The sequence below is a fragment of the Panthera leo genome, chromosome B4 (assembly GCF_018350215.1).
Source record: "Panthera leo isolate Ple1 chromosome B4, P.leo_Ple1_pat1.1, whole genome shotgun sequence".
NCBI classification, from domain to species: Eukaryota; Metazoa; Chordata; class Mammalia; order Carnivora; family Felidae; genus Panthera; species Panthera leo.
Window position 1 is genome coordinate 89,263,103 of NC_056685.1, and position 14,630 is coordinate 89,277,732.

A 14,630-nucleotide genomic window follows, 5' to 3' on the forward strand; every position below is an offset into this window, starting at 1 on the left:
AGTACCTATAATAATTTGAATAATAATTCCACAGTTTATGGAACATGGCAAAAATATAGTACTATATATATGAGGTAGTTATTATAAACCCCATTTTGCAATGAGAAAACGAACATTCAGAGGATGTTAAGTTTACAAAACTAGTAAAAGGTGGAACTAGAATTACGAGATAAGGCAGTTGGTTTCCAAGGCCAATGTTATAAAAACGACTAAAGTTTAAGACCACAGCCCTAACTAGTGGTCAGAGGTAGGGATTTTGTCAGGGAAAAATAAAAGTGTTTCTATTCTAAAAGCAGGACTGGAGGGGCTTCTGGCTGGCTCAGTCTGTGGAGCCAATGAATCTTGATCTCAGGGTCATCTCCATGTTGGGCATGAAGCCTACTTAAAATTTAAAAAAATGTTAAAAAAAATTAAAATTAGGGGCACCTGGGTGGCTCGGTCAGTTAAACATCCAACTCTTGATAATGGCTCAGGTCATGATCTCTCAGTCATGAGATCCAGCCCCAAGTCAGGGCCCTGGGCTGACAATGTGGAGCCTGCATGGGCTCTCTCTCCCTCTGCCCCTCCTCCGCCCACAAATTCTCTCTTGCTCTCTCTCTCTCTCTCTCTCTTTCTCAAAATAAATAAATAAATTTTTTAAAATATTTTTAGAAAATTAAAAAAAAAAAAAAAACAGGGCTGGAATCCAAACAGTAATCAAACAGCTGGATTCATTATTGTGTAGGAGTTTCAGTCAAATTTTGCTAATTCTTTCACTTGAGACTGAAGTAGGGCCAGATCTCTTTTTTATTTAGTTGCTATAGTCACCGAGTTTGGTTAGCTTTGTCATTCAAGAACATAATACCTGGGGCGCCTGGGTGGCCCAGTCTGTTGAGCATCTGACTTAGCTCAGGTCATGATCTCACGGTTCCTTAGTTTGAGCACCCCATCAGGGTCTGTGCTGACAGCTCAGAGCCTGGAACCTGCTTTAAATTGAGCCTCCCTCTCTCTCTGTCCCTCTCCCACTCATGCTCTGTCTCTCCCTCAAAACTAAATAAACATTTGAAAAAAAAATTTTTTTAACATTTTTTTGGAAGCACCTGGATGGCTCAGTCGGTTGAGTGTCCGACCTTTGGCTCAGGTCATGATCTCACGGTTTGTGAGTTTGAGCCCTGCGTCGGGCTCTGTGCTGGCAGCTCAGCGCCTGGAACCTGCTTTGGATTCTCTCTCTCTCTCTCTCTCTCTCTCTCCCTCCCCACTCTGCCCCTCTCCCACTAGTGCTCTGTCTCTCAAAAATAAATAAATGTAAAAAAAAATTTTTTTTTAATTTTTTTAACATTTATTTTTGAGAGACAGAGAGACAGAGTATGAGTGGTGGAGGAGTGGACAGAGAGGGCAACACAGAATCTGAAGCAGGCTCTAGGCTCTGAGCTGTCAGCACAGAGCCCGATGCTGGGCTCAAACTCACAAACTGCGAGATCATGACCTGAGCCGAAGTTGGATGCTCAACCGACTGAGCCACCCAGACTCTCCAAGAGGTTCCTGTTCTTTATCTGCTCATAGTACTACTCTAATGCTTCTAAATCCCAACAGTGTGTTTACCCATTCTTCTGCTGATGGACATTTAGGTTGTTTCTTGTTTTTGTTTTTTAATTTTTTAATGTTTATTTATTTGAGACAGAGAGAGACAGCATGAGTGGGGGAGAGGCAGAGAGAGAGGGAGACACAGAATCAGAAGCAGGCTCCAGGCTCTGAGCTATCAGCACAGAGCCCGATGCTGGGCTTAAACTCACAAACTGTGAGATTATGACCTGAGCGGAAATCAAGAGTCAGCCGCTTAACCAACTGAGCCACCTACATACCCCTAAAAAAAGTATTTAAAAAAAGAACATAATACCTTCCTTAAATACCCTGTGGTGGCATTTATTCGTGTAAATATTTTCTGTATTCACTGGCATGGAAAGACATCCATGACATGCTGTAAAGTAAAAATAAGATTACAGACTGATATGTGGAATGTGGTTCCATATGTGTTAGTGCACAGAACACGGTTTGGAATGTTACGTGGTTAACTGTGGTTATCTCTGGGTGGTGAGATTTGTTCAAAGATAAACTGAAGCAATGTTAAAAATTTTAAGAGTCTATTTGGGCAAAAACCGATTCAAATCAGGCAGCATCCAATCTAGCAGATAGAAAGGTACTCCAAGGGGCTGTACAAAATGAAAAGACTTTTAAGCAGAAGGGAGTGGGAACAAGGAAGTTATACTTGGCAAAAATGTTAGTTATTGCAAAGTTACTTTCCTTTAGGAGATAGTAAGGGTCTACCAGGCAGATTACCCAACTAGTGCTCATCAGGAGGTTCCTGATTCACTGGTTTAAGATTCCATTTCTGGGAGAGATGAAAATGGAATTAGGTTAAGTCTCCATTTGGGGCCTGTCTTTTAACATTGTAAGTACAATGAGTACATAATTTAGTTTTACCTATTTTAATTCTAAGAATCATCTACATGTTATGACAAAGACAGTTGTTTCACTGATTTGTAAAATATTTCAGCTGGTAGCCCTAGCATCTCATAGTCCTAAAGCACAAATGTGTCACTCTGTCACCAAAGAACTAAAGGGGGGTGGGCAGTGAAGACAACATCTAGCATGATGCATGAAGGCAGTCTACGGCAACATGCCTTTTAAAAAGGCATTTCTGTGCACACTGTGAGGCCTCCCACTATAAGGGAGGTGGTAAATGATTATAGTGATGACTGCCACACAGCCAAGGGGACACATCGTATTCTATAAAAGGGTGGATGACATCGGATAAACAGACAGTAACGGTGAACAGTGGTAGTGCCATAATGATCTATCACTTTTCACTTGCTCCATTCTCTTATTGGTTCATCTAACAGTCACAATCTCAGTTGCAAATAAAGAGATTATAGTATAAAGTGTATATATGCATATATATGTATATATACTATAAAGAGATTATAGTATGACTACAATACTGTAGATAGAACAAACTCTTACAGAAACATTTAATTCAACTTGGACTTGAATTACAAGGACAACGTTAGAGTAAGGAAGGTCGTTTCTCACTCTCACTCTGTTTTTTGCATTTAAATTAAAAAAAAAATCAGTCTTTTGTAAAGACCACAGCATGTTTGTGAAGCATGAGAGGACCACCCAGGAGCTAAGCAAGGCTAATTTACACATCCATGGGAGGTAAAAAGTTTTCTGACTAGGAGGCTTCTCCACTGTCAGGCAAGGAGACTTGGTCCAAAGAATATGCCTTCAGTGCCTGAAGGAAGAAAATAAAGCTCTTCAGTGGGACACAGTTGAACTCAATCCTATGTTAGCAATTTATTTTAGACCTAGTGTTATCTGAAAAGCAAATTTTTGTATTTACACCAGAGACATCATTAGGAAATTCAAAGCCAGAGTTTCTATTTTGCCCCAAAGCAAGAAAAGATATAGGTAGGTAGGTAGATAGGTAGGTAGATGATAGATGTCATGCTCCTACAGAACTACTTTGTTTAAAATTTTCTAACTTTAGGGGTGCCTGGCTGCTCAGTCAGTAGAACATGTGATCTTGATCTTGATCTTGATCTCCAGGTCCATGAGTTTGAGCCCCATGTTGAGGTACAGTTTACTTTTATGAAAAAATTAAAATTTTCTAACTTTATGTCTTAGAAATAAGCTTTAGTAGCTTATTTTAAGTAAGCTTAAATACTTTAAATAGTTTAAAATAAGCTAAGTAGGGGCGCCTGGGTGGCGCAGTCGGTTAAGCGTCCGACTTCAGCCAGGTCACGATCTCGCGGTCCGTGAGTTCTAGCCCCGCGTCAGGCTCTGGGCTGATGGCTCGGAGCCTGGAGCCTGTTTCCGATTCTGTGTTTCCCTCTCTCTCTGCCCCTCCCCCGTTCATGCTCTGTCTCTCTCTGTCCCAAAAATAAATAAAAAACGTTGAAAAAAAAAAATTAAAAAAAAAAAAATAAAATAAGCTAAGTAGTAATAATTTAAATCTTATTTGTAAACAAATATTTAGCTTATTTACGTGGGAAATAAATTAAGATTATTCATTGTATCATATAGCATTGAATTTATGTTTTTAGGACTATTTATCAAAGTTGAAAGAAGTGCTTTTACCCAGACACCTTTTAATACAGATAATAATATCTGAATATTGGGGCTCCTGGGTGGCTCAGTTGGGTGAGCGTCCGACTTTGGCTCAGGTCATGATCTTGCAGCTTGTGAGTTCAAGCCCTACGTCGGGCTCTGTGCTGACAACTCAGAGCCTGGAGCCTGCTTCAGATTCTGTCTCCCCCTTTCTCTGCCCCTTCCATGCTCATGCTCTGTCTCTGTTTCTCAATAATAAATAAATGTTAAAAAAAATTTTTTTAAGTTTAAAAAAAATATCTGAATATCTCCATGAAAATAATTTTAGAACCGCAAATCAGGAAACAGGAAATTTTTTCTTTTTTCTTTTTTTGTTTTTTTTTTTTAGTTTATTTTTTTAACTTACATCCAAGTTAGCATATAGTGCAACAATGATTTCAGTAGATTCCTTAATGCCCCTTACCCATTTAGCCCCTTCCCCCTCCAGTAACCCTCTGTTTGTTCTCCATATTTAAGAGTCTCTTATGTTTTGTCCCTCTCCCTGTTTTTATATAATTTTTGCTTCCCTTCCCTTATGTTCATCTGTTTTGTCTCTTAAAGTCCTCATATGAGTGAATTCATATGATATTTGTCTTTCTCTGACTAATTTCACTTAGCATAATACCCTCTAGTTCCATCCACATAGTTGCAAATGGCAAGATTTCATTCTTTTTGATTGCCGAGTAATACTCCAGTGTGTGTGTGTGTGTGTGTGTGTGTCTGTGTGTGTGTGTGTGTGTGTGTGTGTGTGTACACACACGACATCTTCATCCATCCATCCATTGATGGATGTTTGGGCTCTTTCAATATTTTGGCTATTGTTGATAGTGCTGCTATAAACACTGGGGTGCATGTGCCCCTTGTGAAACAGCATACCTGTATCCCTTGGATAAATACCTAGTAATGCAATTGCTGGGTCTCTCTTTTTTATGTTTTTTATTTATTTTTGAGAGAGAGAGAGAGAGAGAGAGAGAGCATGAATGGGGATGGGCAGAGAGAGAGAGACACACACAGAATCCAAAGCAGGCTCCAGGCTCTGAGCTGTCAGCAGAGAGCCCGACGCAGGGCTCAAACCCACGAACTGTGAGATCATGACCTGAGTTGAAGTCAGATGCTTAACTGACTGAGCCACCCAGGTGCCCCAGAATAGACTTTTTTCTATGATTCGCTGACATACAAAGTCTCATATACAATTAAATCAAACTATTTACATTTACTTGATAAATCACTTCTTTTAAATACAATTGCACGAAATTACTATTGACCCAGTGCTATACTTATACTTCTCCACTAATATAAACTGTACCTTTAGCTTATCTTTTCTCATTAGAAACTGAGGTTGGCAAGTTGGAGTTATGTAGATGGCCTCCTAAATTCTTCCAGTCAATATTATAAAAACTCTAAGACCATTCGTAAGTTGTAGCACTTTCTTTTTTATCTTTAAAAAAAATTTTTTTTAGTTTATTTATTTTCAGAAAGAGAGTGAGCACATGCAGGGGAGGGGCAGAGAGAAGAGACAGAATCCCAAACCAGCTCCACACCATTACCACAGAGCCCGATGTAGGGCTGAAACTCATGAACCGCAAGATCACGACCTGGGCTGAGATCAAGAGCTGGAAGCTTAACCAACTGAGCCATCCAGGTACCCCTTTTTCCTTTTTTTTTATGTGTATTAATTTATTTTGAGAGAGAGAATGAGAGGGAGAGAGAGCATGCAGGGAGAGGGGCAGAGAGAGGGGGAGAGAGGAAACCCAAGCAGGCTCTGCACTGTCAGCACAGAGCAAGATGCGGGGCTCGATCCCACGAACTGAGAGATCACGATCTGAGCCAAAATCAAGAGTCAGATGCATAACAGACTGAGCCACCAGGCACCCCTCTAGCACTTTCTAATGCCTGACCTGACTTTTTGTGCCCCTGAGAAAGTTTCCTACTATATAACCACCATCACTATTACTTGGAGCCATGTGTTACTCCAACTGTAAGATTTGGGCCTTGGGAAAAATCTTTTAAAAATATCTTAGGAGATAATCAACGAGCCTTGGAATATTCTGACAGCCTGATACAAGGGTGTATTGGGCCATCCTGTATCAGTTTGAGCAGATAAATTTATTCTGACAGTGTAATCTGTAGTAAACACCTGGTTTTTCTGGGGGTGAGGGTAAGAAGATGGAAGGGGGGCTGGAGTCTGAGTAGCTGAGGTCACTCATGTAGGCTCTGCATGTGCCTGTGTCCATCTGCAATACAAATTCTGTACACCAAGGCTCAGTTGAACTTGGTAGTACGATGCACATATTGCTGGGAAAATTAAGTACATCCGTGGTACTCTGATGGGAGAGGACACCTGGAAGCATGCACTAGGTTCTCCTGGATTTTATCTCATGCACCATTTTTTCCTTGTTGAATTTAATCTGAATCTTCTCCTTATCATCAACCATTTGAATCTTGTGAGTCCTTCTGCTGAATCATCAAGCATGAAGGGCAGTCTTGGAGACCTCCTACACAGTAGGACGATCTTACCCAGCCATAAGGCCATTGGCTGAGACTACTGGTTCTGCCTCCTTTGGGCACTAGCAGTTTTGCCCTTTCACCAAGATAAGAGTCAGAGAGGGCCAGCCCACCTTCATTCTTCCCCTTCAAAGGATTCATAAGGATTCTGATCCTTGTGGCCAGATCCTCTCCAGAGTAAAGATGGGGGAAGAGGAAGAATTCAGTGTTCAAACAGTGTCATATAGAATACAGTAAAGCTAACATTTATTGAGCACTTATTATGTGTTCTTCTAAGTGCTTTATACATATGATTTCACTGAACCCTCAGAGACCTGCTCAGGGTTGCACTGCTAGTATGTGGCAGACCAGATTCAAAGTGAAACCTGTGCTCTTGACTTATACAAAATGACACACAAAGAATGAAACATGCATATGCCGAGAAACTAACTGCACTGTGGGTCAGAAAATAAGATTGTTTCTTTCTATTAGGAGGCAAAACAGTGTCACCATGACGTGGATTTTTGTATTCTCACTGTGAGACACTAAGAAGAAAGACTTTATTTACAAACATGATTCCTGTCATAACAAATGTCACACAACCCTAAAAATTCCAAATTTCTTAATTCCTGAATTGACCCATTTTGTTCAAGTGGCTCTCATTTCTTACGCATTCTGATGAATTGTCCACCTGCAGAGTTCCTATCAAAAGCCTGACATCAAAGAGGGATTAAAACATGAAAGAGAATCTCAGGTTCAGAAAGCCTGAGAAAAAATGAACTTATCATAAAATAATGTACAAAGACCAGGATTAAAATCACTTAAAAGCAAACTTCTGAGCGGAAGATACTAAAGTATCTGAAAGGAGGGGCACCTGTCTGGCTCAGTTAGGAGCATGCGACTCTTGATCTCGGAGTCATGAGTTCAAGCCCCATGTTGGGTGTGGGGATAATTTAAATAAATATTTTTTTTAAAAAGTACAGACTGAGGTCAAAAAATAAATAAATAGAAAATAAAGTGTCCCCCCAAAGCCATTAGGCAGACAGCGAACTAATTAGTATATACTATTCTAATTAAATTCTTATAGATCAATTCATTATTTTGTGCCCTAATTTTTTTTTTAAGTTTATTTAATTTGAGAGAAAGAGAGAGAATGCAGGAGGGGCAGAGAGAGAGGCAGAGGAATCCTAAGCAGGCTCTCTACTGTCAGCGCAGAGCCCAGTATGGGCTCAAACCCACAAAACTGCGAGATCATGACCTGAGCCCAAATCAAGAGTTGGTCTCGGGGGCACCTGGGTGGCTCAGTTGGTTAAGTGAGTTTGAGATCCACGTTGGGCTCCAGACTGACAGTGTGGAGTCTGCTTGGGATTCCCTCTCTCTCTCTCTCTCTCTCTCTCTCTCTCTCTCTCAATCTCTCTTTCTCTCCCTCTCTCTCTGCCCCACCCCTACTTGTGCTGTTTCTGTCCCTCTCAAAATAAATAAATAAACTTAAAAAAAAAAAAGTCAGATGCTAAACTGAGCCACCCAGGCGCCCTTCTCCTGTCTAGTTTAAAAGATAATTGTATAAAGCTGTAATTATAAATCTGTGTTGATGGACACTTAATGTAGAAACTGTAACGTGTATGATAATAACAGCACAAAGGAGTGGGGAGGGAACAGACTTATATTTTTGTATACTATTGAAATTGATAATGATCTGAGCTACATTGTTATAAAGTAGGATGTACATTGTACATACCCAGGGCAAACATTAATTTAAAAACTCCAAAATACATAGTATAAAAGAAGTCACAAGAGAATTCAAATCGGATACTAGCAAATACCTATTTGACACAAAGGAAGGCAGTAATAGGGAGGAAATAGGGGGAAAAAGACATATGAAAACAAATAGCAATAGAACAGATGTAAACCCTGCCTTATCAGTAATTATACTACTGTGAATGGATTAGACACTCCATTCAAAGTCAGGGATTGAAAGGATAGATTTTAAAAACATGATTTGACTAATGATTCACTTGTACTATAACAAGAGACTCACTTTCGAGTCAAAAACACAAATAGGTTGAAAGTAAAGGGATGGGAAAGATATACTGTGCAAACAGCAAGCAAAAGACAGCTGAAATGGTGATAGTACTCTTAGACAAAATAAGACTCAGTGCAAAAAAAAATTTTACTAGAGGGGAACCTGGCTGTCTTAGTTGTAAAACATGCAACACTGGATCTCAGCGTCGTGAGCTCGAGTCCCATGTTGGGCATGGGGTTTACTTAATAAAAACATATATATATACATACGTGTATATATATATATATATACACGTATGTATATATATATACATACATATATATGTATGTATATATATATATTTAAAATATATATATATATATTTAAAATATATATATATATTTAAAATATATATATATATTTAAAATATATATATATTTTAAATTGTACAAGAGACAATTTATAATGATAACAGTTCAATCCATCAAGAAGTTATGACAATTATAAGCATATATGTACCTAAGAATAGAACCCCAAAATACATGAAGCAAAAACTGAAAGAATTGAAGAGAGAAATAAACTCAACCATAACAGCTGGAAACTTCAATACCCTACCTAAAAATTAGAGCAGAAATTAGTGAAATGGTGAATAGAAAAACAATAAGGAAAATCAACCAAACCAAAAATTGATTCATTGAAAATCAACATAACTGACAATCCTTTAACAAGATTAACCAAGAGAAAAAGAGAGAAGACTCAATCTATACCTATAATCAGGTATAAAAGGAGATAGTATCAACCTTACAGAAACAAAAAGTATAAAGGAATCCTATGAACAACTGAATACCAACAAATTAAAATGCCTGGATAAAATAGACCAATTCCTAGAAAGACAGGAACTACCAAAACTAACTCAAGAGAAGTAGAAAATATGAGTAGACCGTTAACAGCAATATGAATAGAACTATGAGAGATTGAATTAGTAACAAAAAAACTTCCCACAAAGAAAGGTACAGTAATACATGGTCTCATTGGTGAATTCTACCAAATGTTTAAAGAATTAACACCAATCCCTCACAAACTCTTCCAAAAAGTAGAAGAGGACCAAACACTTCCTATATTATTCTGATACCAAAACCAGACAAAGACATCATAAGAAAACTACAGACCAATAATATTTCTTGTAAATATAGATGTAAAAGTCCTCAACAAAATGCTTGCAAACCAAATCCACAGAAATGTATTAAAAAAAGATTAAAAGGCACTGGAGTTGAGAGTTATAGATCTAACAGAAGACCTTAGCACAAGCATTTACCCATTCAGTTATCTCCCTTGTTCAAGAAAATTCTAAATAAAGTATCACTGAGAGAAATGATGACACTTGACTTTCATGATGTCATTTTCCCCCCTATTTAGAAAATACAGGTTTAAGAGATTATTATTATTAGAATTGCTCTAATCCCTTCATTTACCACCTGGCCTATTCCATATTCAGTAGGAAAGGTAGGGTTTTTGTTTGTTTAATTTACAAAGTTAGTAGTTTCTCTATTTATTTTTTTTCTTTTTTTTTTTTTAATTTTTTTTTAACGTTTATTTATTTTTGGGACAGAGAGAGACAGAGCATGAACGGGGGAGGGGCAGAGAGAGAGGGAGACACAGAATCGGAAGCAGGCTCCAGGCTCTGAGCCATCAGCCCAGAGCCCGACGCAGGGCTTGAACTCACGAACCGCGAGATCGTGACCTGAGCCGAAGTCGGACGCTCAACCAACTGAGCCACCCAGGCGCCCCTAGTTTCTCTATTTAAAAAGTGATGGCAGACAGGAACTTTATTATGATAAGACCTGATTAAAGTATGTATTCTCGAGGAAAACAGCCCCAGGAAGAAATAATCAGCAAATCCAGAGGAGACATTCTACAAAAAAAAAAAAAAAAAAAAAAAAAAAGGCCATCTCTTCAACATGTAAAAACAAGGCAAGGAGGGGTGGTGATACTGTTAGTCTAAAAAGGGGTCCAGGAGACAGAACAACCCACACATTTGACCAGCACAAAAAGACAAAAAGATAAAAAGATGTGACTATTGATGGGAAGTAATAGGAAATAAACAGCACCAGCTAGGAGTATTGTCAAAACACTGCCCCTGGATCTTACCCAGTTTAAAGCACCTATAGTGGATGAAGGACATGCCCAAGGATTCCAGATCCAGATTGTGGAAAATTCTCCAGAAAAAGTGATCTCATTTCTCCAGCAAATAACTGACAGAAAAATGAAAGAGGAAGGAAGAACTGTCACAGATTAAAAGGGATTTAAGAGACAGATAACCAAACACAATTTGGTGGGGACCATTATTTGAATCCTAATTCAAACAAACCCACTATGGAGAGAGCCAAAGCATAAGAGACTTTTAAAAACTGAGAACAAACTGAGGGTTGATGGGGGGTGGGAGGGAGGGGAGAGTGGGTGATGGGTATTGAAGAGGGGATCTTTTGGGATGAGCACTGGGGGTTGTATGGAAACAAATTTGACAATAAATTTCATATATTAAAAAAAAAACCCACTATAAAGAGACATTTTTTAAGGGGTACCTGGCTGGCTCAGTCAGTTGATCTTGGGGTTGTAAATTCAAACCCCATGTTGGGTGTAAACATTACTTAAATATAAAATCTTAAAAAAAAAAAAAAAGACATAAACCAGAGGAAAAGTCAAAAGGGAAAATCTGAAGGTAGACACCACGTACTGGACCACAATTTGGAGATCATTTTATTTCATGGGACATTAAGTAGTGGAAGTAAGTCCCCAAAAGAGCTAAATTGTGAGATATCTTTCAACTTCCATGGTCCTTTGATGACCTAACTTCCTCTCTGACAGCAAGCTCTAACTCTCCCATCTCTGTCTCTAAAAACTGGAGGAAAGCAAGTAATAAATTAATTCACTCAAATTTCAATTTAATGAATTACTTGTTCCACAAGGATTTCAGAGCAAATCTGAAGGAGGGCCAGTGGTAGGATTAAAGGTACTGATGAGATAGCCTATCAATGTATGGAGATATCTTGAATGGATTTCCCTCAAATTAAACCACATTAGCAATTACCTATGTCAGGCTGTACACAAACTTATTCCTTAGTAGAAGCTATTTTTACATTTAACATTTGGCAAATTCTTCCACTGACATAATTAAAAAACAGCAGCCTCCACCAGGTGGGTTTTTTTTTTTTTTTTTTCCATTATACTCTACCTGGGCTTTAGTGTATCAATCCCTAAGGACATCTAAGTAGATGAGCTTTTTTTGGGATCTATGAATATTGTTGGCAAGAATGATCCACCCACATATGCCAAAAAGAATAACCAGTTTGGAGAATTGGGCACAGCCCCATAATACTGGAGACTCCCTAGACTATTTCAGTGTTAGGCTTGAAAAATCATTGTCTCTGGGACAAGAGCCACAGCTAAGACTAAAAGGAAAAAAGGTTTCAAGGTTCGACCCTGTGAAGAGGATACGACATCCGTCTGCGTCTTTGCAACCAGACCTGTCCTTGAACGGCATCAGAAACAGCAATGACACCAGTGTGAGCTTTGAAGGACAACAATCTTGAATACAGAGGGGTGGTATGAGGAATGAAAAAGGTGTTTTATTTATAACTTCATCCTCTCCTTCCTGACAGCCAATGCCCAGGAGCCAGGTAATCTGCAAACTGAGGTGACCATGTTGTCTCTATTGCAAAACCTAAAAACTTCTAAAGCAATTTGGAATTTGGATGTAAGTGATGAATCACTGAATTCTCCTGAAACCAATATAGCACTGTATGTTAACTACAATTTAAAAAAATTAAAGGAAGAAAGAAAGAAAGAAGGAAAGAAAGAAGGAAGGAAAAGGAAGGAATTTGGAAAGCAGGAATTTGTAGAAAGTCAGTTGTTACTGTGTGCATAATGGTTCAAGAATGCTGGCTGTAAGGTCAAAAGACCTGAATTTACATTCCAGCTCCAATGTTTTCTGAATATGACCTTGTGCAAATATTTCCCCTTTGGGGCGCCTGGGTGGCTCAGTCGGTTAAGTGTCCGACTTCGGCTCAGGTCATGATCTCGCGGTCTGTGAGTTCAAGCCCCGCATCGGGCTCTGTGCTGACAGCTCAGAGCCTGGAGCCTGTTTCAGATTCTGTGTCTCCCTCTTTCTCTGACCCTCCCCTGTTCATGCTGTCTCTCTCTCTGTCTCAAAAATAAATAAACGTTGGGGCGCCTGGGTGGCGCAGTCGGTTAAGCGTCCGACTTCAGCCAGGTCACGATCTTGCGGTCCGTGAGTCCGTGAGTTCGAGCCCCGCGTCAGGCTCTGGGCTGATGGCTCGGAGCCTGGAGCCTGTTTCCGATTCTGTGTCTCCCTCTCTCTCTGCCCCTCCCCCGCTCATGCTGTGTCTCTCTCTGTCCCAAAAATAAATAAAAAACGTTGAAAAAAAAAAATTTAAAAAAAAAAATAAATAAACGTTAAAAAAAATTAAAAAAAAAAAAAAAAAAAGTATATATATATATATATATATATATATATATATATATATATATATATATATATATATATATATTTCCCCTTTGTCTGCCTCCATTTTATCATCCAGGGGGGAAAAAAAGACAATATCATCTTCCTCATAGAGTTAATAAAATTAAATAAGATTTAAAGTGTTTGACACAAGGCTAACACATTAGTGCATAGCCAATAGATATCTATTACAGTTAATGACCTTTGATTCTTCCTAAGAACCTCAGTAATGCAATACTGGCTAGATTCATGGCCTACTCAGCATGGTATTTGTCACTGATGATGGCAGCAAGGGGCATTTGGGGAGAGAAGAGAATGCTCTTTTGTGTTACCTCAAATGAATAAGGCTTTATGTGAAAATATCTCTAACTTCTTTGACCACCTCTAAGAATAATACATCACTCATGAATGTATCTACATCATTTGGGGCCATATTTATATGTGCAACTGATTACTGATTTCTCTTACTTTTATTAAAATGCTACTTTTAAAATCCTAAGGGAGATCCCTTATTTTTTGTTTTTCAATTGAAGTAAAGTTGATAGTACTTCTTTCTTGTTTCTGAAAATTTTGTGAACAATTCTATATTTATCTTATCCCTTAGTCTTGTTTTCATAGTCTTGATTCAGATTTCTTCTTTCAGCTTTAATTTCAGAGAATAAACGCACCCTAGGCTTTTGGCAGTTGAGCATCTAGTTTCTAATTTATCCAGTTCAATTCATCATGGATACTTCTGAGTTCCTACTGCAAAGTGCAAAACTCAAAGATGCAAAATGTAAGATGGAGTTTCTCTTTTCAAAAAGCTTAGAGTCTTCTGGATATTCAATGAAAACTTATTATTATTTTTTTAATGACCTGCTATGACCGAGGCAGGTATAGCTTAGAGAATCAAAGCTTAGAGAATCAAAGCATGGATGCCGCAGGCTGACTCCTAGAGTGCAAATTCTGGTTCTGCCACTTAGAGGATGACCTTGGGCAAGTTGCCTAAGTTCTCTGTACTTCAGGTTCTTTATCGGTAAAGCTAGATACAGTATTATCTGGGGTTGTTGTAAAGATAAAGAAGTTCCAGGGTAAGTACTTAGAACAGAGGCTGAGTGGCATATAGTAAGCAATCAATAAAATGTCAGCAATTTGAGGTAGACATTAGAGCTGTTCAAATACTCCTTTTCTCTCTTTCAGACACGTGGAATGCATATATGGTAGGATCACGTTTTCCTGCCCCCTTTTAAGATAGGCATGGGCTATGTGCCTGACTCTAGCTAATAAAATGTGAGAAATTACATGTATCACTTCTGGGTAGAAGCTTAAAAATAAGTACATAATTTTCCAAGTTAATTTCCCTCTGTCTGGTGATTAAGCAAGCATATGGCTGAGATGGAGTCCCTGATACTAAGATGGGTGACTAAGTGTCACATATCTTGTGACTGAAACGAAGCTAATCCACAGTGGACAAGTAACTTGGATGAGATGGACTTTGTGTTGTGTTAAAGCACTAAG

General features: G+C 38.7%; 1 protein-coding gene and 1 long non-coding RNA gene across 8 annotated transcripts in view; one reads left to right on the plus strand and one right to left on the minus strand.

Moving 5' to 3' along the window:
* Window positions 1-14,630, plus strand: part of LOC122224781 — a 119,778-nt gene that overhangs the window by 92,270 nt on the left and 12,878 nt on the right. The gene's annotated exons all lie outside the window — the stretch shown is intronic.
* CB4H12orf56 (chromosome B4 C12orf56 homolog) overlaps window positions 1-14,630 on the minus strand; it is an 83,658-nt gene that overhangs the window by 60,117 nt on the left and 8,911 nt on the right. The gene's annotated exons all lie outside the window — the stretch shown is intronic.